This window comes from Triticum dicoccoides, chromosome 5B, assembly GCF_002162155.2.
Source record: "Triticum dicoccoides isolate Atlit2015 ecotype Zavitan chromosome 5B, WEW_v2.0, whole genome shotgun sequence".
Classification (NCBI taxonomy): Eukaryota; Viridiplantae; Streptophyta; class Magnoliopsida; order Poales; family Poaceae; genus Triticum; species Triticum dicoccoides.
In genome coordinates, this window is record NC_041389.1 from 639,638,834 (window position 1) to 639,662,069 (window position 23,236).

General features: G+C 44.8%; 3 pseudogenes; 2 read left to right on the forward strand and 1 right to left on the reverse strand.

Moving 5' to 3' along the window:
* Positions 1–6,701: 6,701 nt before the first annotated feature.
* Positions 6,702–9,805, reverse strand: LOC119312253 (annotated as a pseudogene).
* Positions 9,806–10,084: 279 nt separating this feature from the next.
* LOC119312252 lies at positions 10,085–12,668 on the forward strand (annotated as a pseudogene).
* A 2,052-nt stretch (positions 12,669–14,720) lies between these two features.
* Positions 14,721–16,822, forward strand: LOC119310362 (annotated as a pseudogene).
* The last annotated feature ends 6,414 nt before the right edge of the window (positions 16,823–23,236 follow it).

Sequence of the window (23,236 nt, forward strand, 5' to 3'; positions counted from 1 at the left end):
CACAAACCCTGGTAGCAGGTGTGTAGTTACAACATTTGAGGACCCAGAAAACCCTGCCCCAACACCTAGATTTAAGTACATGTTCTACTGCTTGCATGCATCAAAGCAAGGATTTCTTAATGGTTGCAGGCCCTTTATAGGTAAATCTATAACTGCAATTTGTTCAAAATATCTTGTTGTAAATATATGGTAGCTAATTTTGGTATGGATGCAAGGCTTGATGGTTGCTTCATCAAGCTAACCACTGGACAACAAATACTTGCAGCCACAGGAAGAGATGGCAATAACAACATCTACCCCATAGCCTTTGGTGTGGTTGATAAGGAAGATTCAGATAGTTGGACATGGTTCCTAACCCAGCTAAGATGTTGCATTGGAAGTGGTAGCAAATTTGGAACCTACACCATTATTTCTGACAGGCAAAAGGTATGCACCCTATCTTAGCCACTAGTTCAGATATATATTGTTATTAGTAGCTTTATTTCCTTTTGTTCATGACCATGGTTATAAATTTACAATCAGGGTCTTCTTAAGGCTATAAATGAGGTGTTCCCTGATTCCCCTCAGAGATACTGCCTCAGGCACATATATGCAAATTTTCAGTCAGCTGGTTTCAGAGGAGCAGAACTAAAGAAGCTAGTAGATCAGGCTAGCTACTCATTCACCAAACATGGCCATGAATTGGCAATGGCAGAGCTTAAAGCAGAGTGTGAGGATGCCTGGAAGTGGCTTAAAAAAATTCCAAAGGAGACTTGGTGTAGGTCTGCAATGGATTACAATTGCAAAACTGATCTTGTTGTGAACAACCTTAGTGAGGTTTTCAACAAAATGATCCTTGATGTTAGGGCCAAACCAATTAGGACTATGTTTGAAGGAATTAGGACTAAGCAGATGATCAAAAGGCAGAAGACTAGGGAAAAAACAGAGAACAGCAGGTGGATGATCACACCCAACTATTCAGAGAAATTAGAGGAGAATAAGAAGTATGCCAAATTTTGTGATGCATACAAGGCAGGTCCTGACATTTGGCAAGTTAATAGTAAGGAAAATCAGTACTGTGTGAACCTAGCTACTCACTCATGTGACTGCAGGAGGTGGGACATGACAGGTGTGACATGCAGTCATGCAATAGCAGCAATGAGCAAGATTCACATGCACCCAGAGGACTATGTGCATGAATTTTTCAAAAAAGCACTATATATTGAAGCATACAAAGACATAGTGTACCCTGTCCCTGGTCCTGAATTCTGGCCTGACACCCATACTCCTGATATTGAGCCCCCAGTGTTCAAAGAAAAAGCAGGCAAAAAACAGACAGCTAGGAGAAAGGGGCAGTTTGAGGTGCCTGCTCCAAAGGACACAAGCAGGATGGGAACAATTACATGCAGCAATTGTGGTCTACAAGGCCACAGATATACTAATTGTGGGAAAGCTCTAAAACCTAGTCTTGAGATGAGAAAGAACTTACACCAGGTCATTCAAAAATGATGCATTCTTTGTTTACTTTTTTTAGTTCTGGTATATTTACTAACTGATTTAATTTTGTCATGCAGGAGAATAGAGAATTTTTTAGTTCTAGTGCTACACATCCACCTCCACAACCACCACCTCAACACCAAACTACACAGATGCCAGCATCATCAGCTCCACCTCCTAAAGCAAATAAGAGAGGTTCAACATCAACAGTTTCAGCAGGAGCAGCCAGGTCTTCACCAGCACCTGCAACAGGATCTGCATCAACAAGAGCTGCAAGAACAAGAGGATCAGCATCTACAAGAACATTCAATGCACCAAGAACATCCACTGGAGAACCAGGGATATTGGCAGGCAAGAGGAAGAGGAAACCTCCTAGCAAGTTTGCATCCTATTTCAATGCTGGTGGAAACTATTGAGCGTATGCTACTTATTTGTGTTCTGCTATTAAGTTTGTGTTCTGCTACTAAATGTGTGTTGTGCTACTAATTTCTGGACAATGTGACATGTGAACTTATTTGTGCCCAATACAAATGGGCTAAGTGCTACTGAGTTGTTTTGATTTGTTTTTTTGTTTTACTTTGCCATTTCTACAGTACAGAACTTATTGCCAAATTCATTGTACGAAAAAAAATCTGCAAAAAAAAAGTCTGGCTTGGGGCTCGAACCCAGGACCAGTTGGTTGTAACTATGCGTTCAATACCAATGGGCTAGTGCTGGTGATTTGTTTGACTAGTATCGGCCAAACTTATTATATGTTGTTAGCCACGTCCTCTTTTCAGCGTGCGTAGCAGCCGGTAGCGTGGACCAGTCGTTTCGGATTCTACTACTTTATTACGTGTCCACCCACCACGCCCTCTCCTCACTCGCCCACTCGTCGGTCGCACCGCCCACTCCACTTCCCCCTCTCTCCTGTCAAAATCACCGCCGACAACCACCGCCACCGCCGTCGCCATGGAATGGCAGCTCGCCATCGAAGCTCTCGGCGGCAACAACAAGGAGATCCGGGCGCAGTACAGGGAGATCGCGCGCTGGTTCCCCAGTATGGCGATGCTCAGGAACCACGCCCGTGGCCTCGTGAAGGTGATGACGGCTGATGAAAAGCAGCGCGCCTTCCACTCTGCCGGCCGCACCATCCCGGCGCCGACCATTCTGCTCTGGGCGATGCGCGAGGTGCAGCGCTCCCCCGACCCCAGGCAGCGCACCAGATGGTGGATGTACCGCTCATCCACCACGCCACCGGCCGCCGCGGACGACGTCACCGAAGCCGTCCTCGCTGTCCCAGCCCCAATCAACAACGCCCTCTGGCGTAATCCATGGGTCCTTGGGCCCTCTGACGACTCTGAGGGCGAGTCTTCTGACGACGAGTCCACTGACGACGAGTCCAGTGACGAGCCCTCTGACGACTCTGACGACGAGGTGGATGAGGTAGTCGTCCTCTCCGACGACGAGCCTGAACTGCAGATGCTGGCTCCCGTCCTCGACGCCGTGGAGGGGGATAGGAACCGCCCAATCCACGTGGATGCGCTGCCAGAGGTGGACGATCTCCCAGACGGCGTCGTCGTGAAGCAAGAACAAGATGGCGGTGAGGATGATGTGCTGGAGTCGGCGCCGGGCAAGAAGAAGAGGGCGGCCGTGACTGCGGTGCGCCGCTCGCACCGCCTGAAGATGCTGAAGAAGGAGGAGTGAACTGCTGCACTAATATTCAGTTTCGTCAGTCCTGAACTTTCTTAAGTGCAGTAAGTTCCTAGGTTCAGTTTCGTCAGGCACTATCTACTAGTAGTTCATCTTTATGTCAGGCACTATCTAATAGTAGTTGCTATCTATGTCAGGCACTATCTAATAGTAGTTGCTATCTATGTCAGACTATCTATGTTAAGTTATTTGTCAGACTATCTAAGCTAATTGCTATATATGTTACTTGCTACTTCCAACTATGTCAGTACTGTCAGTTATCACACATGATATAAGCAGAGTAAAACAACCTCATCATAGATAAAACATTCTTACTTACTTAACTTAGCATGAGTACTTAGCATAGTAGGTCTTAACATAATAGTCATTACATCATAGATAAAACCAAATAGTTCTTAAACCATAGCAATACCTCCCTCCCTCATACCATTCTGAAAGCACATGAAACTTTCCCAAAATATACACCTAACATGCATGACATTCCAAGGCCAGCTATATATATAGGCCTACTAATTACTTAACCCACAAACCAACCACTTCACTCATTCATAATTGCCTTGATCCTCTCCAGCTTAGCTTTGCTGTCATGCCCAGCATTGAGCAGATCAGCAATAAGATACTCTAACTTCTTCTTCTCTTGCTTAAGTAGGTCCCTGTCCCCCTCCACTTCCTTCATGGCCTTCCTCATGTTCTGAATGATCTCTGCTTGGCTTTGAAGAATGCACCTTTGCTCCTTGGCAAGCTTCAGCTTTTCCATACTTAACTCAATCTTTGCCTGATCCTCAAGTTGTTTCTTCTTCTCAGCTAGTTCATTGATTGCCTGACTGGTATAGTCCATGTCATGAGACATCTTGCCATCTTGATAGTCAAATAGGTTGGATACATCTTCCACCAACTAGCTGTAGTTGTTTGACAGGAAATCAATTTCCTTCTGTAGCTTGGCCACCTCTTTCTCATGGGCTTGTTTGTCATTCACCCTGCCCAAGTTCTGCTCATGATACATGTCCCAAATCCTGGTTAGGCACCTTTGTAGAATCTCTGGCCAAGGACCATCCACCCACTCCACAACCCCACAGTTCACACCTTCATCCTACAGAAGCAATTATTTATAATTAAGCACAAAGCACTTAGTAACAAACTTAGTACAGAAACCAAAAGTCATAAAGTCATTTCATTTAGCTGAAACCCTTTGTTTACATCAATATGCACCTGACTTAGCATCAGAGATAAATTCAGTTAACAGCTACATTTAGCAACAGAGATAAATTCAGTTAACAACTACATTTAGCAGTAGATATAAATTCATTTAACTCTGTTCTTTTTCAGTTAACACCTACTCTGTTCTTTTTCAGTTAACACCTACTCTGTTCTTTTTCAGTTAACAACTATATTCTCAGATTCATAATACACTAAAGATATCTGCTTGTAGGTGTTATCAGGTTCAGTCATGTATTGAATTCAGTTAACTAAAGATCTATTTTCATATATAGCTTCCACATGCTGCAGCACACATCTCTGCACCACATGCTGCACCACACATCTCACATCTCCAGCAGCAAAACACATCACACATCTCCAGCAGCAAAACAAGTTAGCGTTCAAGATTTAATACCTGCTGCACAGGACAACCCAGGAAACGCCTGCCAGTCAAAGCACCTTCAAAAGCCACCATCTTCTTCGGCCTCTGATGATGCATCATGCACGTCGGCTCAGATTCAGTGTAAGAACCACAGAAAGATGGTTCCACCACACTGTCAGGGGTTTCCTGCAAAAGAAACTTCGAATCAAACCAAAAGCAAATTGGAATCTCCAATTTGGATGAACTAACCCTAACCCTAACTCTGTTCCACCATTATGCACTTACAAATAGCTGCTGATCCAATGAAACCATGTTGATGTCCTCGTCCGAGCTGTCCTCGTCATACCAGGATGGCATCCTCACCTTCGACCGGCAGCAATGGCCGCGGCGGCGACGGCGATAGGCTGACCTAGGTCAGAGGACCAGGGAGAGGGAGAGGGAGAGGATGGAGTGAGGACGAGTGAGAGCAAGCGAGGAGGAGGAGAATGAGCGGCTGAGCTCGCTCTCACTTATTGGCCCACCGACAGGCGCCGTTCCGACAGCGGACGGGCCGTTAACGGCCGTCAACGCGCGCCGGCCGTCCGTTCGCCAACGTGGCGCCTGATTCGTGGGCCCAACCGGTCAGATTCGGGGTTAGCGCGGGCGAAGCGAGCGATTTCACGAGTTGGTAGTTTTTTGCCACGGTTTAGTCCAAATTTGGTAGTTTTTCGCACAAAAACGTAAAGTGGTAGTTTTTCGTCACGTTTCCGTCAATTGTGGTAGTTTTTGGTTAAATACTCTGAATTGGTCTACGGTAGCAGATATCTTAAAAGACTCGCGCACGGTTGCCGATTACAATCTTGGCAGCGCATGTACCATCACCAGCGAATTTTTCAACAAGTGATTGATCACTGTCAACTTGAGCACTACAACCGGTTGTGACGAAGCTTGGTCGTGCAATCGTTTTGCTGTTGTTCAGTTCTGTTGGTAGTTGTTTTGGCTTTGTTTAACTTGACCTAATGGTGGTCCTATGCTACCCTGTAATTAATGGTCTATCTGTCCAGTCTGGTCAGAAACTTGTCGGGGACTCAGGTGTAGTCTGAATTATGAAAACTTTTGCGGAGGTTTCTCCTTTGAAGGGACGATGGAGACGGACAAAACAGATGAAATTATTTTGAGCACATTAGAATAGATCAACGCGAAGATTTTTTTTACCAATGTAGCATTTCTTCGTTGCTGCAACATAATACTACCATCTTATGCACACTGAAACAAAATGATGGACCAGTCAAACAGATGAAATTATTTTGAGCACATTAGAATAGATCAACACGAAATTATTTTTGTATCTATGTTTTTTGTTTCAAATTTGATGAACGTTTTTAAGTCGGTGAACTATTTTTGAAGTTTGTGAACCTTCTTTGAAAGAACATTTTAAATTCACGATTTTTTTTCTTTTTTTAAAGTCAATGGTTGACCAGTCAAAGGTGGACCGGTCAACAGCGATCGAAGTGAACGAGGCCAGATGCACTGCGATCGTGCGGGACGAGGGGTACATGGCTACCTGGGCCGGCCCACTAACCAAACAGGCTTGTCTCGAAAAAAAAAACCCTAACCAAACAGGCCGTCAAGCCCATACCCCTCTGGACAGTGAGATCTCAGGGTAGCACCGCACGAATCTTGAAGCACGAGCAACCCCCCAAACTAACCGCTGCATTTCCTAGCAAGCTCCATCGCCGCCGCGTTTCTCCGCCGCCGCCGCCGCCGCCGCCGGTCCTCCCCGTGAGGAAGGCGTCAGGTCAATCTCCGTGACGATTTCCTCTCTTGGTAAGACCAACCGAGAGGAGATAGCGGGATCGGAATCGTACCTATCCTATTTTTTCGTGTGTTTTCCAGTGTGAGTCGGCTATGATCCTCTCGTTAATTTCCTCCAATTGTTCTTGAATCCGAGTAAACGCTATACTGGCGATGTTTTCGGCGGTATCGAAGTTAGTAGCTCAGTTACGGGATTAGGATTTCGTGGGTGCTCTTGGATCGGTGAAATAGCTCATAGGTCTTTTGCTGGTCTGGGATTGGGGCCAAAGGGCAATCTGCTGTGTCCTGTGGGTTTGAATGTGCCGAAACTAAACTGAAATTCAAATCATTTGATTGGAATTGTGTTGTGTTGTACTTAAATCTGTGTAGTTATGGCGATATATGTTTTTTTAGTATGGGGATTACTGTAGGAGCCAAACACTGGTGAGATGGGCCTCCCAACCATGTTAAATCTTCTTAACTGAAGTTAGTTCCTCGCTTGTTTGATTCCAAATATTGCAGTTGATTAGATATGTGGAAGAAAAATTCCTGAGGAAACACGTACGCAAAACAGCATGATTTTGAGGCCTAATATCATTACTAATAATCTTGAAAATACAGGTGGATGAAGAAAAATCTAATTAGAGACTTACATATTATCTCTCGCCATATTACTGTGATAAATTCTGGTTCAGTCATACAGATGATTGTAGTAGTCAATCTGAGATATAATGGATGGAGAAACCTTATGAAAGAACTCCCCCTTCTTCAGAGAATAGTAGCATCTTTTGTCTTACATTGTTTATACTAATAGGAGAGAGTGAATGCTTATTTTTCTATAACATTGTGGGCACATAAACATGCCCTGGTCGTTTATTTGTTCATGAACCCCACAGTCCTTTGTGTGCATATCAAGTGACAACGCAGACCCCGGCCAGGTTGGGGACCTCCTAGTTCTATCTCATTCTCTAGTGGGAAATAACCATGACGGGTAAGTGGGCTGGCCCTGTGGAAAATAAAGATCAACTTCCATATTCATTATTCAGATTCTTAATGCATTGCACTCACAGTCTGATCAGTCCACTCCCTAATCATATATCAGGATACCCAATATACATGTCAAACCAAAATTAAATAAGCGCTGATATGAAAAAGATAATAGACAGTATGTGCATATCATCTTTCTCCTGAGAAGGAAGGTATTGACCCATAGCTTACCATCGATGAAGGATACGAGGACCTGACATAGGGATCGAACCCTTCGTTCTGCATCAAGGCCAGAGTTCGGAAGCTCATGTGAGCTGGTATCATTAGCTCCGGGAGTGGCATGTCACCATTAAGATATTGCATAACTTGACGCATGCTGGGCCTTGCGTCCATGGATGGGTGAGAGCATATCAATCCTAATTTCAGCACCAAACATGCCTCTTGATCTACATAGTTGCCATGCAGCCTGCCATCTACTGTATCACTAGGTGATCCTTTTTGCCAATGCTGGAGCACCCAGTCGACCAACATGACCTGGTTCTCTTCTTCGTTTGGCCTAATAGGCCTTTGCCCACATGTGACCTCGAGAATGAACACGCCGAAAGAAAATACATCGGTGAGAGGGCTTGCCTTCCCTGTGCTTGCTAGCTCTGGGGCTAAGTACCCTATGGTGCCAACCAGGTGAGTCGTCTGTGGGTCGACACCATGATCATACAGTCTTGCCAGTCCAAAGTCACCTAATCGCCCATTCATCTCATCGTCGAGGAGCACGTTGCTTGCTTTGATGTCTCGATGGATGACAACCTTTTCGCACTCCTCATGGAGGTAGCATAAGGCTGATGCGATATCTTTGATTATCCCAAACCTTTGAGCCCAGCTCAAGGTGGGCTTGCCCTCTTCACTGAACAAGTACCTGTCAAGGCTTCCATTTGACATGAATTCATACACCAGAAGGAGTTCACCGTTTCGCCGGCAGTAGCCTGTTAAGGGCACAAGATTGCGGTGTTGGAGGCGGCCAATGCTAACAACTTCTGTTATGAATTCCTTCATCCCTTGATTCGAATCATGCCACACTCTCTTCACGGCTATTTCCGTTGCAGACACCGGAAGCAATCCTTTGTATACCCTTCCAAATCCTCCACTTCCTAACAGGTACTTGTCCTTGAATCCTTGGGTGGCAAGAAATAAATCTTTGTATGAGAAGCGATGTGGCCCAAACTCCACCTCCCAATCTTCTCTCAGCTCTGCATACCTCAGATGCCTTCTCACGAGCAGAAAAACCACGAGGATTAGCGCTCCTGCTGCCGCCGCTGCTATCGGCAGAATTATCTCTAGAAACTTGGACAGATCTTTGGAGCCACCAAGACGAGGCATCTTGGGCAGCCTGGCGATATCAATTGCTGCGGCCGGACTATCCACGGCAAAGCTCCACCCGAGAACATAATGTCTCGCGTTGGCCTTGCCTGCTGCTGACGAGAATCCAACATATATGCTGATTCTGTGAGGACTGTTGATAGGTCGTGCTTGGTCGATATTAGCGCCCTGGCTGGTTTGGCAAGGTTTAGCGGGGCCATGGTCACATTGATCTGTGTGGCCTCTTGGTCGTAGTCCACCCAAACTTGCATAGGATCACCACTAACAAGGGTCAAGTTGTTAAACGTACCATGCTTATCATCATAGAAGCCAGCGGAGTCTGGCTGAACAGAGTGAAGACTGTTGATGTCGACGCCGACGTGGTTGTCGTTCATGTCCTGGAACTCACTGTTTTGGATTGTGTCGAGCTCAATCGCAAAGATATGATTCGTTGCCATGCCGTTGTTCTGGTCGCTAAGGAGGCCCATGTACTGCGTCGGGAGGGCGTCTGAGAAGTTCTTGCTTGGTGAGATGAAGAAGGTGAAGCCATTGCTTGGGTGTGGGGAGATGATGCCAAACACAAAGGAAACGGAGAAGGATTGCAGATTGCTGCTATTGGAGAACTTGTGGAAGCGTAATGGAGCTGGGTGGATCGCGTGGCCTTTGAGCCTGACAGAGCCATTGGTTAGGTCCAGCACGCCATGTGCCGTGACCATGGCCGCGCCGTCGAGAACCAGATTGGTGTCGGCGAAGCCAGAGTAGATGAACTGGTCACCAGTACCAGTAACAACTATTTGTTGGTTAAGGCCAAGGAAGAGGAGCAGTACGAGCCAGGGCAGAGGCTTCATGGTGGAAAGGCGGTGGTTATCGATGAGCAGCGCGCAGCGAAGATGTACTGGGAAGCTCCTAGTTTGCAATGGAGTTATTAGGCAGCCTGTTACAAACGCCCTGCAAGTCATGCCAGTCCTATCTTCCCACAAGCATGTTATCTTAGTCTAGGCATGAGTGCCATTCAACGATAGTGACAACAGAAACGACATTTGTTGATGGGCGCCTACATGACGGGCACGCCCTCTTCAATTGTGCACCCAATTGTCCAATCTCTTGACCCAGAATGAGCGTCAGTCAAATTAGATGGTGATGCACGGAGCAACAATGCCCGGACGTTGCAAAAGCAGCATAATGGCTGATGTATGGAAAATAATTTTAGACGAAATTATGTGGCCCTTGGTATTATGAAGATACTTGTCTACCGGGACCAGAAGATTTATGCCCAGTAGCCATTACCTGAGTTGGAGGGAACTTGACTGTTCAAACTAGAAGTTATTTGGAATGACACACTGAATGTGACCTGCTACTTCAGAAGAAGTCGTTGACAAGTCTTCGGCAGGCATATCCACAAACCTCACCCTAGATGGCGAGTAGATAATACGCTGCCAGTTAGCCACTAATTTGAAGCCAAATTTATCCACCGCTTGGAGGTCTACCGAGCACCTTTTCTTGCATCTCCTCTGCTGATTTTGCTGCGGACAAGCCAGAGATGAAAGGTGTGTCATTCCTTCTACATGCCCTCCTCTTCCTTAGCTTGGGCCTTGCACCCCTATGTAGCAGGGGAGTCGAAGATCAATTTGTCTACTCCGGCTTCACTGGGACAAACCTCATCCTGGACGGCGCCGCCGTGGTCACAGCAGACGGACTCCTCAAGGTGACCAACGGCACGGTTAACCTCTACGGCCATGAATTCCACCCAACCCCCCTGCGTTTCCGCAAGTCGTCCAATGGTAGAGTGCGATCCTTCTCTGCGTCTTTCGTGTTCGGCATCAGCTCTGTCTATCATGAGACAAGTGTTGACGGAATGGCCTTCTTCATCTCCCCGAGGAACCATTTCTCCAATGTGCTTGCAAACCAGTTCCTGGGCCTCCTCAATGACAAGAACAATGGTAACTCCAGCAACCATATATTTGCAGTCGAGATCGACACCTTCCAAAACACTGAGCTGAAGGACATCAACGACAATCAAGTCGGTATCGACATCAACAGTGTCCGCTCCGTGCAATCGCGCCCTGCTGGCTTCTATGATGATATGGGCATCTTCAGCAACTTGAGCCTAAATAGCGGTGAAGCTATGCAGGTATGGGTGGACTATGATGAAGGGGCCACACAGATTAGTGTGACCATTGCTCCACTGAGAGTAGTGGTCAAACCAGCCAAACCATTGGTCTCGGCCACCTATGATCTATCACAAGTACTTGTGGATCCAGCTTATGTTGGTTTCTCGTCTTCGACTGGCCCGATCAGCACACAATACATCGTGCTTGGGTGGAGTCTCAGCATGGATGGCCCCGCTCCGGTCATTGACACCGCCAGATTGCCAAAGCTACCTCAACTTGTTCTGAAGAATACCCAGTCCAGAGTCTTGAAGATCGTCCTTCCAATAGCTACTGCAGCACTGGTGCTTGCTATGGGAACTGCCATCGTTCTGATCATACGGAGGCGACTAAGGTACACCGAGCTGCGCGAGGATTGGGAAGCCGAGTTCGGACCACATCGGTTCTCCTATAAAGATCTGTTCCTTGCAACAGAGGGGTTCAAGAACAAGCACCTGCTTGGTACAGGAGGGTTCGGGAAGGTGTACAAAGGAGTTCTCCCGACATCCAAACTAGATGTTGCCGTAAAGAAGTTGTCCCATGAACTGAGGCAGGGCATGAAGGAGTTCGTCTCCGAAGTTGTAAGCATTGGCCGCCTTCGGCACCGTAACCTCGTGCAGCTACTCGGCTATTGTCGAAGAAACCATGAACTCCTGTTGGTGTATGACTACATGCCAAATAGCAGCCTTGATAGGTATCTGTACTGTGATGAAGAGGGCAAGCGACCCACTTTGGGCTGGGACCAGATGCGATCATCAAAGGTGTTGCATGTGGCTTGCTCTACTTGCACGAGAAGTGGGAGAAAGTTGTCGTCCATCGGGACATCAAGGCGAGCAATGTGCTCCTGGACAGTGAGATGAATGCACGGCTAGGCGACTTCGGTCTCGCAAGATTATATGACCACGGTACGAACCCGCAGACAACACATGTGGTTGGAACGGTGGGGTACCTAGCACCTGAGCTGACACAAACTGGTACAGCGTCCCCTCTTACAGACGTCTTTGCCTTCGGCGCATTCCTTCTCGAAGTTGTTTGCGCGCAAAGGCCCATCAAGCAAGACGCGCAAGGCAACCGGCTCATGCTGGTCAACTGGGTTCTTCAACATTGGCACAATGGGTCGCTCATGGAGACGGCGGACAAGAGGTTACAAGGCGACTGCGGCACAGTCAAAGATGAGGTCTGTCTTGTGTTAAAACTAGGTCTCCTATGCTTGCATCCTTTCCCTGCTTCAAGGCCCAGCATGCGAAAGGTGCTCCAGTACCTTGATAATGACGTGCCACTGCCGGAGTTGGCACCAACACATTTGGGCTTCAGCATGCCGCCTTGGATGCAAGGCAAAGCAGGATCCATGCCATACCCGCAGCTCGAGAGCACGAGCATCGGCACGATCTCGGGCCTCTCGGGAGGACGATGATGTTAGTCAGTGTGACATATGGTCTGGTCTGGTGACTGGTGTATATGCAATGAAGCTCTGCAAGTTATGCACGTAAACTCTGCAGATGCACTGCTTTGTTATATGAATCTCGAACGGCGGCTTTGTTATATGAAACATCCCTTGGCGTATGTGTTTTCTGCAAATTATGCATTGCTAATGCAGTTAGCGAGCATCTTTTGTGTGATTCATGACTTTGTAATAATCTTATGGCATCACATTCTGTTTATATTATTTATATGTACCCGACATTTAAAAGTAGTTGTTGAAATGAATGGTTCACATTGTCCTTTTCTTAAAGAAAATGTCATCTAAGGGACAAGAAAAACATTTGGCAATCCCATTAAAAATGCAAGCATCCGACCCTTTATTTTCATAACATCGTGAAACCACAACCAGTTAATCTTACTAATTGCCCACTTATGCCCCATGAAGCTGGAAATGATTATTTTGCTCTTTCCAGCTCTTAGGTCGTCGCCTTCCAACACCGATGCCAAATTCATCCAGGGCATCCAACAGTCCAAGGGCTCCTCCTTGAGCTCTCTGCTCGCCTTTCTTCGGCTACTGTCGATGGTGTATCACATTGTCCGACAAGGCAACAAGAGTGGACTTTGTCAAGGACTTGTGAGACCACAGAGATATCCAGGTTTAGACCCCTTCTAATGGGCAAAAGGCCTACGTCACGCTTTGCTTCTTGATTGTTTCAAGGATTATAACGGGGATCAGTAAAACATCATTAGCAGTATTTTCAAGATTTACTTGCAAATATCTAATGGCAGTAGCATTACCTTCTATTGTTTTTGCATGGTCATATCCAAATGATGTTTAATCAGGAAATTATCAATTTCTTTTTAACATTGACTAGGAGGCTTACCACAAGAAATTTATAGATTCAAGGGTTAGAACACAATAGAGGATTTGGGATGGGTCCGCCTTGACAGATCCTGCGTGGCGGGTGCGTTCGAGCGTGCTGGAGCGTCCTCATATCCACCCCAGATATTGGGAGTGTCACTTAGTCCGGGCGTTTGGGCTAGAAATGTGCCGCCTGATTTGGTGGCTTCTTTTGTCCGGACACTTACCGGGCAGCCCGTCTGGGCGTTTGAGGCGGGTAGGGGGTCCGTTTGTAGATGCTCTTATATCTTGGATCAAATTTTGACTATATTTAGCTATCAAAATATAAGTTATATGTCCCAAAAAATATATTGTTAGATTCTTATTCGAAAGAACTTTCTAATAGTATTGCTTTATATATATAAAACACATGTATTATTACTTAAATTTATAGTCAAAACTTTTTTGGAGGGGTAATTTATAGTCAAAACTTGACCCATATACGAGAAGGACTAATAAATTCATGCTAGTTTTTTCCTTGTGTTGTTATATGGCTTCTTATGCTCATTTTTACTTGCCCTTTTTTGGGTAAGTCAATTGTTCCTTAGGGTGAATTTTTGACTTGCCCTTCTTTAGGGGAAGTTGATTTTACTATTGGGCTTCAAGGGCTTGAAGCCCGTTACATATTGTTTTTTATGCGTTTTTGCTTTTGCTTTTCTTTTTTACTTTGTAGTCATTTTTTCTACATGGGTATTTTCGGCATGTAGAATGAGTGAAATGTATACACACACAAGTATTATACATCTAAATTCTAAATTCATTATTTCTTAATAAACTTTTTTTTTGTTTTTCTTTATTTTCATTTTTGTCATTTATATTCGTTATCGTCTTGTATCTACTAAGTTCCGGGTCAATTTTTATTATGCCTCAGACCAAGCTCAAGCATCTGGTGGGCTATTGTTTTGCAGTTGCAAATTGCGGAGTGCTCCTCTAAAAAAGACCAACTTACCCAAATTAGTGCAAGTTGATTTTGATTATAAGAAAAAAGAGACATAATAAAATTGGCGCAAGTCGATATTTTTTTGCCCAATTGTTTTTCAGGCGACTTGTTCCTAGTCGGTTCAAAAAAGTACTCCCCCCATCCCAAAATTCTTGTCTTAGATTTGTCTAGATACGGATGTATCTAATAATTAAACGTGATTTGATACATCTGTGTTTAGACAAATCCAAGACAAGAATTTTGTAATGAAATTTCGGAGACGAGACGACGTCCAAACGCCGCGACCGCGCCGAGAGAGAAGGTTAGCACGCTAGACTGAAAAGTGTGGCAATAAGGGTGAATTTCAGTTTGAGCTTGGCCTCATCGGACTCCACGACAACTCTTGATTACTCATGGCTGCTCTGCAAAGCTCCCAAGGCGTCACACTTTAATCGCTTGCGCAGTTCCCCATGCGTGCGTGCGTGCTTAAATACCAATCCGCAAGCGGTCACCAGCATCCCGTAGTACGTAGCCTGGCCCCTTGGACTCCCTCCACCTCAACTATGGCCGACATCGAGATCAAGATCGCCGTGGACAGGTCGAGGAACCGCGTGCTGTTCGCCGAAGCCGGCTCCGACTTCGTCGACGTCCTCCTCTCCTTCCTCACGCTGCCTCTCTCCGCCCTCCAGTCCTGCGCACCATCTCCGGGGTGCCTCTCCAACCTCTGCAACAGCGTCGACCTCCTCAGGAACAGCGGTCTGCTCAAGGTCGAGGCCTGCCATGGCAAGCTTCTCACGCCTGCTCACACCGACGAGTTTCAGTAAGTACTCTCTCCGGTTCTTTTTACTTGCATATTAGATTTGTGTCAAGTCAACTTTGCAAAGTTTGACCAGATTTATATTGAAAAATTATCAACATCTACAATAGCAAATAAATATACTATAAAATTACATTTCATAATGAATCTAGTATTGTGAATATTGATATTTTTTCTATAAGTTTGGTTAAAGTACAGATACTTAGACAAAACTTATATGCAAACTAAAAAGAACCGGAGAGAGTAAATATATGATCTATAAGTCTGATTTTTCATCAAAAAAATGATCCAACTGTGAGTTCAGTTATTCGTCTTGATTTGCTTGACAAAATCTCATTGCCAGGGACTGTAAGTCAGCTAGCAAGTACTGCAACAAAGCTCCTATCGCGGCCTGCAAGTGTTGCTTAGTTATGGCTAGAGTCTTGCATGTCTACGACCACGAGCAAGTGGTCAGAAAAGAGACGTTTGTGCGTGGCACACGATGGTTTGTGATCAGTGATGACATGACAATCAAGCCGGCATCTACCAGAAGCATACAGTTGCTTCCTCGGGCGTTTGGTTCTGATGGGATCGGCCATGGCTTTGAGGAGCTCGAAGTGACTGTCGGCTGGTCTACCGTAAGACGAATAGACGATAGATTTAATTACTATTGCCATCGGAGTAGTATCCCTTCTTTTGTCTAACATATGGACTTGGTTACGATTTAGGTTTTATGCATGTTAAAGGCCTTCCTTTCTTCAGATACCATACTCACTGACGCATTTCTATCAAATGAATCTGATACCAAGGCTGCTCATGGCAGTACTATGAAGGAACAGAGCATCAGTCAGAAAGTTCTACCGTCCAATCAAGATTCTGCAGGTTCTTCACCACAAACCAAGATCAAGGTTTTCTACGACACCTGTGAAAAGGAGGTCGTGTACGCTGAATGTAACAGCGAGTTCGTTGACCTGCTCCTGGGTTTCTTAACCTACCCTATCAGCTGTGTGATCAAGCACACAGGAGCTCGCACTTGCCATCTTGGCAGGTGCTTCAGCAATCTCTATGGCAGCGTTGCAGAGCTCGCCAGTGCTGGTTGCTTCACAGGTGGCCTCCCCAGTGTGATGTTACTGGATCCAAGCATTGTGCCGTTTAACATTTTGAGCAACATCATGTCTGGTCGGTGCCGATCGCTTGACTGCCGGTGCCCGAAGGACACGATGCCAGAGCTAGCCATCCTGAGATTGTCGAGGAACAGAGGTATGCCATAGGCGATGATCTACTTATTTATCAGGCCACTGCCATGTCCATGATGAAGTACTGGTCTGGGAGGTACAAGGACATGGTAATGGAGATGGACATTACTGTCGGCAAGCAGGAGGTAATCTAGCTTGTGAATTGACTAAATTCACTTTTTGTTGGTTTTTTTTTGCCAATGATTTTCGTTGTTCTTGCAGGCTGTTGCGCTGCTGCAAGCCGCGCTTACTTCGAAGAATGCACTGACCGAAGTGTTCATTGACAAGCTGGAGAAACAGTCCCTCCTACAGGAGATGCAGATATTTGCCAAGATCCCCTGGCGCAAGACCATAACCCTGGAGGTCACGAGATCGGACACCATTGCCACCGTCAAGAGCAAGATCAAGGAGAAGGCGTCCATTCCTGCAGGGTATCGTCATGAATTGGTCTACGGTAGCAGATATCTTAAAGACTTGTCCATGTTGCTGATTACAATCTCGTCAAAGAATGTACCATCACCAGCGAATTTTTCAGGAAGTGATTGATAATGCAGTCGATTTGCTGTTGTTTAGTTCTGGTAGTGGTCATTTTGTATTTATTTAATTTCGCCCAGTGAGTCCCGTGCTCTCCTGTAATGGTCTGTCTGTCTGTCCAATCTGCTCAGAAACTTAAATTTGGCGGAGGTTTCTCCTTGGAATGGAAGTACCCGTTTATATTTTAAAAGGTCAATTTAGAGACTTTCTTTTACCAACGTACACATTGAAGAATTTCTTCGTTCCTGCAACAAAATGTAGAATCTTGTGAACACTGAAAAAGAAGAGAGAGAGAGAGTTCCAGTTGCCCTTTTCTGAATTTTGTTTCTCAGTGCTTGTATCCTAAGCGAAATCGAAGGGCCAAAAGAATAAGACAACTCTGCACGGGCAATTTTGAAAGATAACAGAGCAGATGGATCCTTTCGGAAAGAAAAGGAAAAACAGAGTGATCAGCTTTCGATCAAGCGTCAACAACCCAATCCTTCGAGCTCCGAGTAGGATTAGTGTTCGTCACCCAATCTTTTGAGCTCCGAGTAGGATCAGTGTTCGTCACCCAATCCCTCGAGCTCCGAGTAGGATTCGTGTTTTCTTTTCTTCCGAAAAGGAGGCTTAAAATTAAACCTCCGGTCAAGTAGGATTAGTGTTCGTCACCAAATATAATACTAGGACCCCAATAACGCCCGAACGTTCGGTGAGGGGAGGAGCCAAATCGAACAATTCGTCCGGTCCATGAGAGTGGAGCGAACGACCAATTTATTTGCTACGATCTCCCCCCACATGAACGACGTGCTCTCACTTGCCTCCAGCGGACCAGCCCAAAAACACCATTGCCTTGAAGAATTTAAAAAACAAGAACTGCAATGTTGTAGCCCAAAAACTGCTCCTGCCTCTCTCAATAAATAGAGAAAAACAAAAATGCCTAAAAATACACTGGACCAAGAAAACACTCCCTGAAAATAATCTAGGAACTACACGACAAAAAAATTACCATGAAAAATAAAAGTTGTATTACAGAAAATTTCATGATTTGCCATGATGTTCAAACATACTTCATGAAAAATTGAGCATGAAATTTTTTCCTAGATATTATGAAAAAAAAATCAAAATATGGACATAGGATAGAACAAAAAGATTTCTGAGCATTGTCATATCGATAGATCAAATTTTCTTAACTTTGCCATCTTTTAATACACAAATTTACTTGCATTTTTCTTACACACAACCAACAAAAAGTAAAAACAGGGACAAAAGTGCCATGGCACGATTAAAAAATCACAAAAATCTGCATGTTTGTGATCGTGGTATACTGGATGAATTTTCCGTGGAATATAAAATAAATTTGCTATGGTAAGAAATAGAAAAACATCACACAATAGAAAAATTGCGAGGGTATTAAATGAGAAACATGCAGATTTAAAGTTTTTGCCATGGGCCATGGAAATATTTGATGGAAAATGTTCTATATGTCACGGAAATCTTAGCTAACAAAAGTTTTACACTTATAATTTTTTTTGCCATGTTATGAAGTATGAATTTGCCATGGTTCAAATAAACAAAAATGACATGGTCATAGAAATAAATTTGCCATGGTCCATAATATAATTTTTCCATGGTCTAAAATACAAACAAAGTAGCCAAGGTCCAACAAAAAGAAATTAATTGCCATGGTTGAAAAATAAATCTGCCATGGTGCAAACAATAAAGTTGCCATGGTTCATAATTATTTTGCCATATTATGAAGTATGAATTTGCCATGGTTTAAAAAAAAAATGCAATGGTCATAGAAATAAGCAAATTTTAACATGCTCCCTTTTACCCCCTCTTTTCACATGTGAGGTAAAAAGGTAAGAGTTAATCAGACCACTAATTAGTGAGATCAATGGCTCAGATCTATTATATACTCTTACATCTCATGTGAAAAGAGAGGGTATGAGGGACCATGTTAAAACTGATCTAGAAATAAAATGTTCATGGTCCATAATATAATTTTGCCATGGTCTAAACACCAAAAAAATGTAGAAAAAACCATGGTTCAAACAAAAAACGTAGCCATGTTGAAAAAGAAATCCGGCAAGGTGCAAACAATAAAGTTGCCATGCTTAATTATTTTTTTGCCATGGTTCAAACAAAAAAAATGCCATGCTCATAGAAATAAATTTGCCATAGTTAGAAAAGTAAATTTGCCATTGGAAAAATGCTAAAAATGCCATGGCCTTTTAATTGGCGTCTGGGAAAAATCGTTTCAACTTGCCATGACAACACATATTAAAGTCACCACGGCAAGTGTTTAAATGGGGTTGTGAAAAACTCCAAACTTATTGTGGCAACACATCTTAAATTGCCATGGGCAAAACTATATTTTAGTTTCATGTTAAAACACACCATAAAACATCTAAACTTGCCATGGCTACACATTTTAAAGTTACCATGGCAAGTATTAGATGGCGTGTCAAAAAACTCCAAACTTGTCGTGCAAACACATCTTACTCTGCCTTGGTAAAAAAAACATCTTAAATTGCATGGCAAGAGTATATTTGAGTTTCCATGACGAAACAGGCCATAAGTTGTCGTATCAAAACACATGTTAAGTTTTGCCATGGAAACATAATTAAAGTTATCATGGCAAAAAGAAAAATCTAAGTTTACATGTCAAAACATTAACTAAACTAATGCCGACAACAAGGATATAGGCTGAACCCAAATTCATGTACACAAAAAATGCCATGATTTTGCAAAAGAGAAACTACACAAATTTGCCATGGTCATAAAATTACAGCAAATGTAAAAAAAATCTTGTATATGAGGCAAAAATAAAAGGAAAATAGTTTGGCACGTGTCCGGCTCTCTGCTGGAAGGTGGATTGCGGCGGCGAGGTGCTGGACTTTCACACGCACAGTGATCGCCTGATCAGTCGACGTCGCTATGGTCCACGGCTGACGGTGGTGATCTAGATCCGGTCGGGGCAGGTGAGGATGATTGCTGACTATACTGCACTGACCTCCTACGGCTCCGTCATAGCGGTGGTAACCGAAAGATTTTTGGAGTGTTCATCTCGACATGAGTGTTCATCTGAAGTGACAACACTATGCAATGTTCTAGCCGTACTGTGTGACTGTCTAACTATCTTGAATGTAGGTGCCGCTGTGGCCGGCTATTCTGTCGTGTCCACCAATTAATGGAATGCTTTGTTTTCGCATCAAAAAATAAATAAAAAGGTAGAGATAGAGATTCTAGTCTAGTACCAAAGCCACAATATCAGCCTACACCCATACGTATTTGGTTTGGTACATCATTGGTAGTGCAGTATAGTATATACTATATTCTAAGAGAGCGTACATTTTTCCTTCTGATTGACTATGTTTACTAGCTGAACATGTCCATGCGTTGCCACAGTCTAGGCTGCTATTTTTGAAGTGATGATGTTTGTGTGGTAACTACAAGCAATAAAGGTAATGCAAACGTGATAAAAATATTGTTAATTATTCCTGCGAAAATGAAAGACAAAATTAGAAATAGTAACGTCCTTATCCTGGATGTTCATTATGTATCTTTACATAACTATGTATTGCAGCCATGTGTTTCCCGAACCATTTACCTTAGGTTGCGGATCTTCATCAAGTTAGGTACTTTTTGTATTCCCCACATTCGACACTCATTGTAATGCGGCCATAATGAACCACAACTTCAGTTGTTGGCACATATATACATTATCTTCACAGTAATTAGATAATAATTCTAAGAAAATAAACTATTGAAATATACCAGCTTTCAAAGGTATTGTGCGAGCAGCTTCAAGCAACATTTAGATGTTATTTGTTGCTAATATGAAAATAACAAAGACTTCATCGTTTATAGAATCAACTTTCCTTCTCCTGTACACAACTATTTTCGTCTCCATCATATGCCGCTTATTTCCCACTCATCATCCTATTCCACCCACACTTTTTGCTCCATATATTTTTCTGGCTCCTATTCCACATGCACAAAGAGAGCCTTGGCTCAGTGGTTGGGCATGTAGTTGTACAGTCTAAGATTTTCTTCATTTATTGAGGATCAAGTTTGGTGTGTGGTGGAACCACTCATCAAAAAATATCTTGATACTCATTTTTTTTTTTTCTAAGGACCATGTTTATCTTGGTACTCATACTAAAAATGGCCATATGCATTCCTAGTTGGTGCAGAGGCCGGGGAAGTGAAATTCTCCCCCATTTTTAAGGACTCCCGACTCCTCCCGTGCCGCCCCTGCGCGGCGACCGGGGGGAACCCTAGCGCCACCCCGTCCTCGTCCCTCCCTCAACCTCTCCTCCTCGCCGCCGCCGGGCAAAGCCCGGTCACGTCGGCGGCGGCGGGATCTCTTCTCCCACGGCTCGCTGGATCTGGCGCGGGCGGATCGCGGCGGTGGTTGGCGGTGCGCTGGAGGCGGGGTGCGCCGGCGCGGGCTTGGGGGCAACGACAGTTTCCCCTGGTGTGTGTGGGAGTCCGCTCGGGGCGTGCGGCGGCGGCCCTCAGCAAGCGGTGGCGGGCGCTGGGTTCTCGGCGGCGCTCCGGCGTGTACAGGCGGCGATGGTCCCTGTGCACGGTCGGCGGCTCCGTCTCTGACCCGGACGGCGTGGGGGATGGCGGCGGCCCGGCGTGGCCGACGATCTGATGCGATGGTGCCGGCGGCTCACTGATCTGCCAGTGCTCCAGGGTTATGCCTGGTGGTGCTGGTGGTGACGGCGGCCCGTGCACGAGAGTTGGATCCCTTCGAACTGATCTGGGTGAAAACTTGCTTTCGGCGTCTGCTAAGGCCGGCGGTGGCGGCGCTATCTGCGTCGTTCCCTTCTTGAAGGCATCGCCGTGGAGAAGTTTAAGGCCACTCTCTGCTACCTCTGGGGGAAACCCTAGATCGGATGATCGAATGATGGCGGCGCTTTGGTGTCGTTCCTCCCTTGGGGGCGTCATTCTTGGAGGTACACACGTGATCGAGGGACAAGAGGACGAATTCTTTAGTGGAATAGTGCTTCATCCTACGCACTGATGGTGACGGATCTTGACGGTGTGGCGCAGTGCAGATTCGGAGTTCGTTGTGAGAGGATGGACTCGCGCAGGAGGACGATGTTGTTGGGCGTCGTGGTGGCGTCGATGGCAGAGAGACCTGACACGGTACATGCAACAGTACAACTCTGAAGATGGATTGATGGCAGGTGGTTGCGGCGGCCTCATACCTGGCAGGCGTCCTGGTTGAGGAGTTCGCCAGACTGGTAGGTGCCCCATACCCGGCAGGCGTCCTGGTTGGGACCTCAGGCCTTAGATGTTTAGGTTTGGCTGCGATGTATGTTTGGTATTAGGCCCAGACTATCTGCACCCCTTCATCAATTGGATAGGTATAGCGACAGTTGTTGCTTAGACGGTGGCTTTAGTATTGCTTTTGTATTTCTTTGTAAGGTCTTGTGAGAATAATTAATAAAGTGGCCATATGCATCGCCCAGATGCAGAGGCCGGAGGTCATCCTCCTTTTTTTTAAAAGAAAATTCCACATGCACAACCCCATGGTATCGTAGTTTTCCCCACGGGTACATTGAGCACTCTGTCGATTCTTGTGAAGACTGCATCCAAACTCGCCAATAGATTATGAGTAACTCTTGATGTTGGGATCACCAGGGAGTTTTTCCCTTCATGTCGGCTGAAATGGAAGAAGATGATTTCAGATTGAAGAGTTCTTGAGATCTCATCTAAAAAAAACACAAGAAATCATTCTCGTCAACCAAAGTAAAAAATGAATTATATAAGAAATATAACCGAGCAAGGGATAAAATTAATAAAGATTGTTCTAATTATACTGCATTCTTTATGGCAAGTATTTGATCTACCACTGATTGATTGGAGCAGAAGAGCGTCCCTCACTACCATATGAAAGACAAACCAACTTACTAAGACATCTTATCCATGACTGATTGATTGCCATGATCTAAAATCACAAATACCGGACACACTATTTCAAAAAAAAGGAAGTCCTAGTTCTTGCAGCGGAACATGCACTAATGGCTTCCAAAAAAAATCCATCCTAGGCTTTAAGAATTTTTCACTTAACCTATTGGTCCGATATCCTACGCAACTTTTTAACTTCCCTCCTACACCTTATTAAGGGACTATAATACTGGGTACTAACTACAAACCAATAGGGAAAAGGAAAATCTACAAAGGTCTGATATAAATGTAAGTGTTGTACAGTGACCTTTAGAATGGGTACTTGAACATAAAGGGGAAAAATGCAAGTACCCATTTACATTGATATAAATGCCTTCATTGTAAAGGAGGTCAATTGTTGGGGATCATAGCAGAAATTTAAAATTTTCTACGCATCATCAAGATCAATCTATGGAGTCATCTAGCAACGAGAGAGATAGGAGTGCATCTACATACCCTTGTAGATCGCGAGC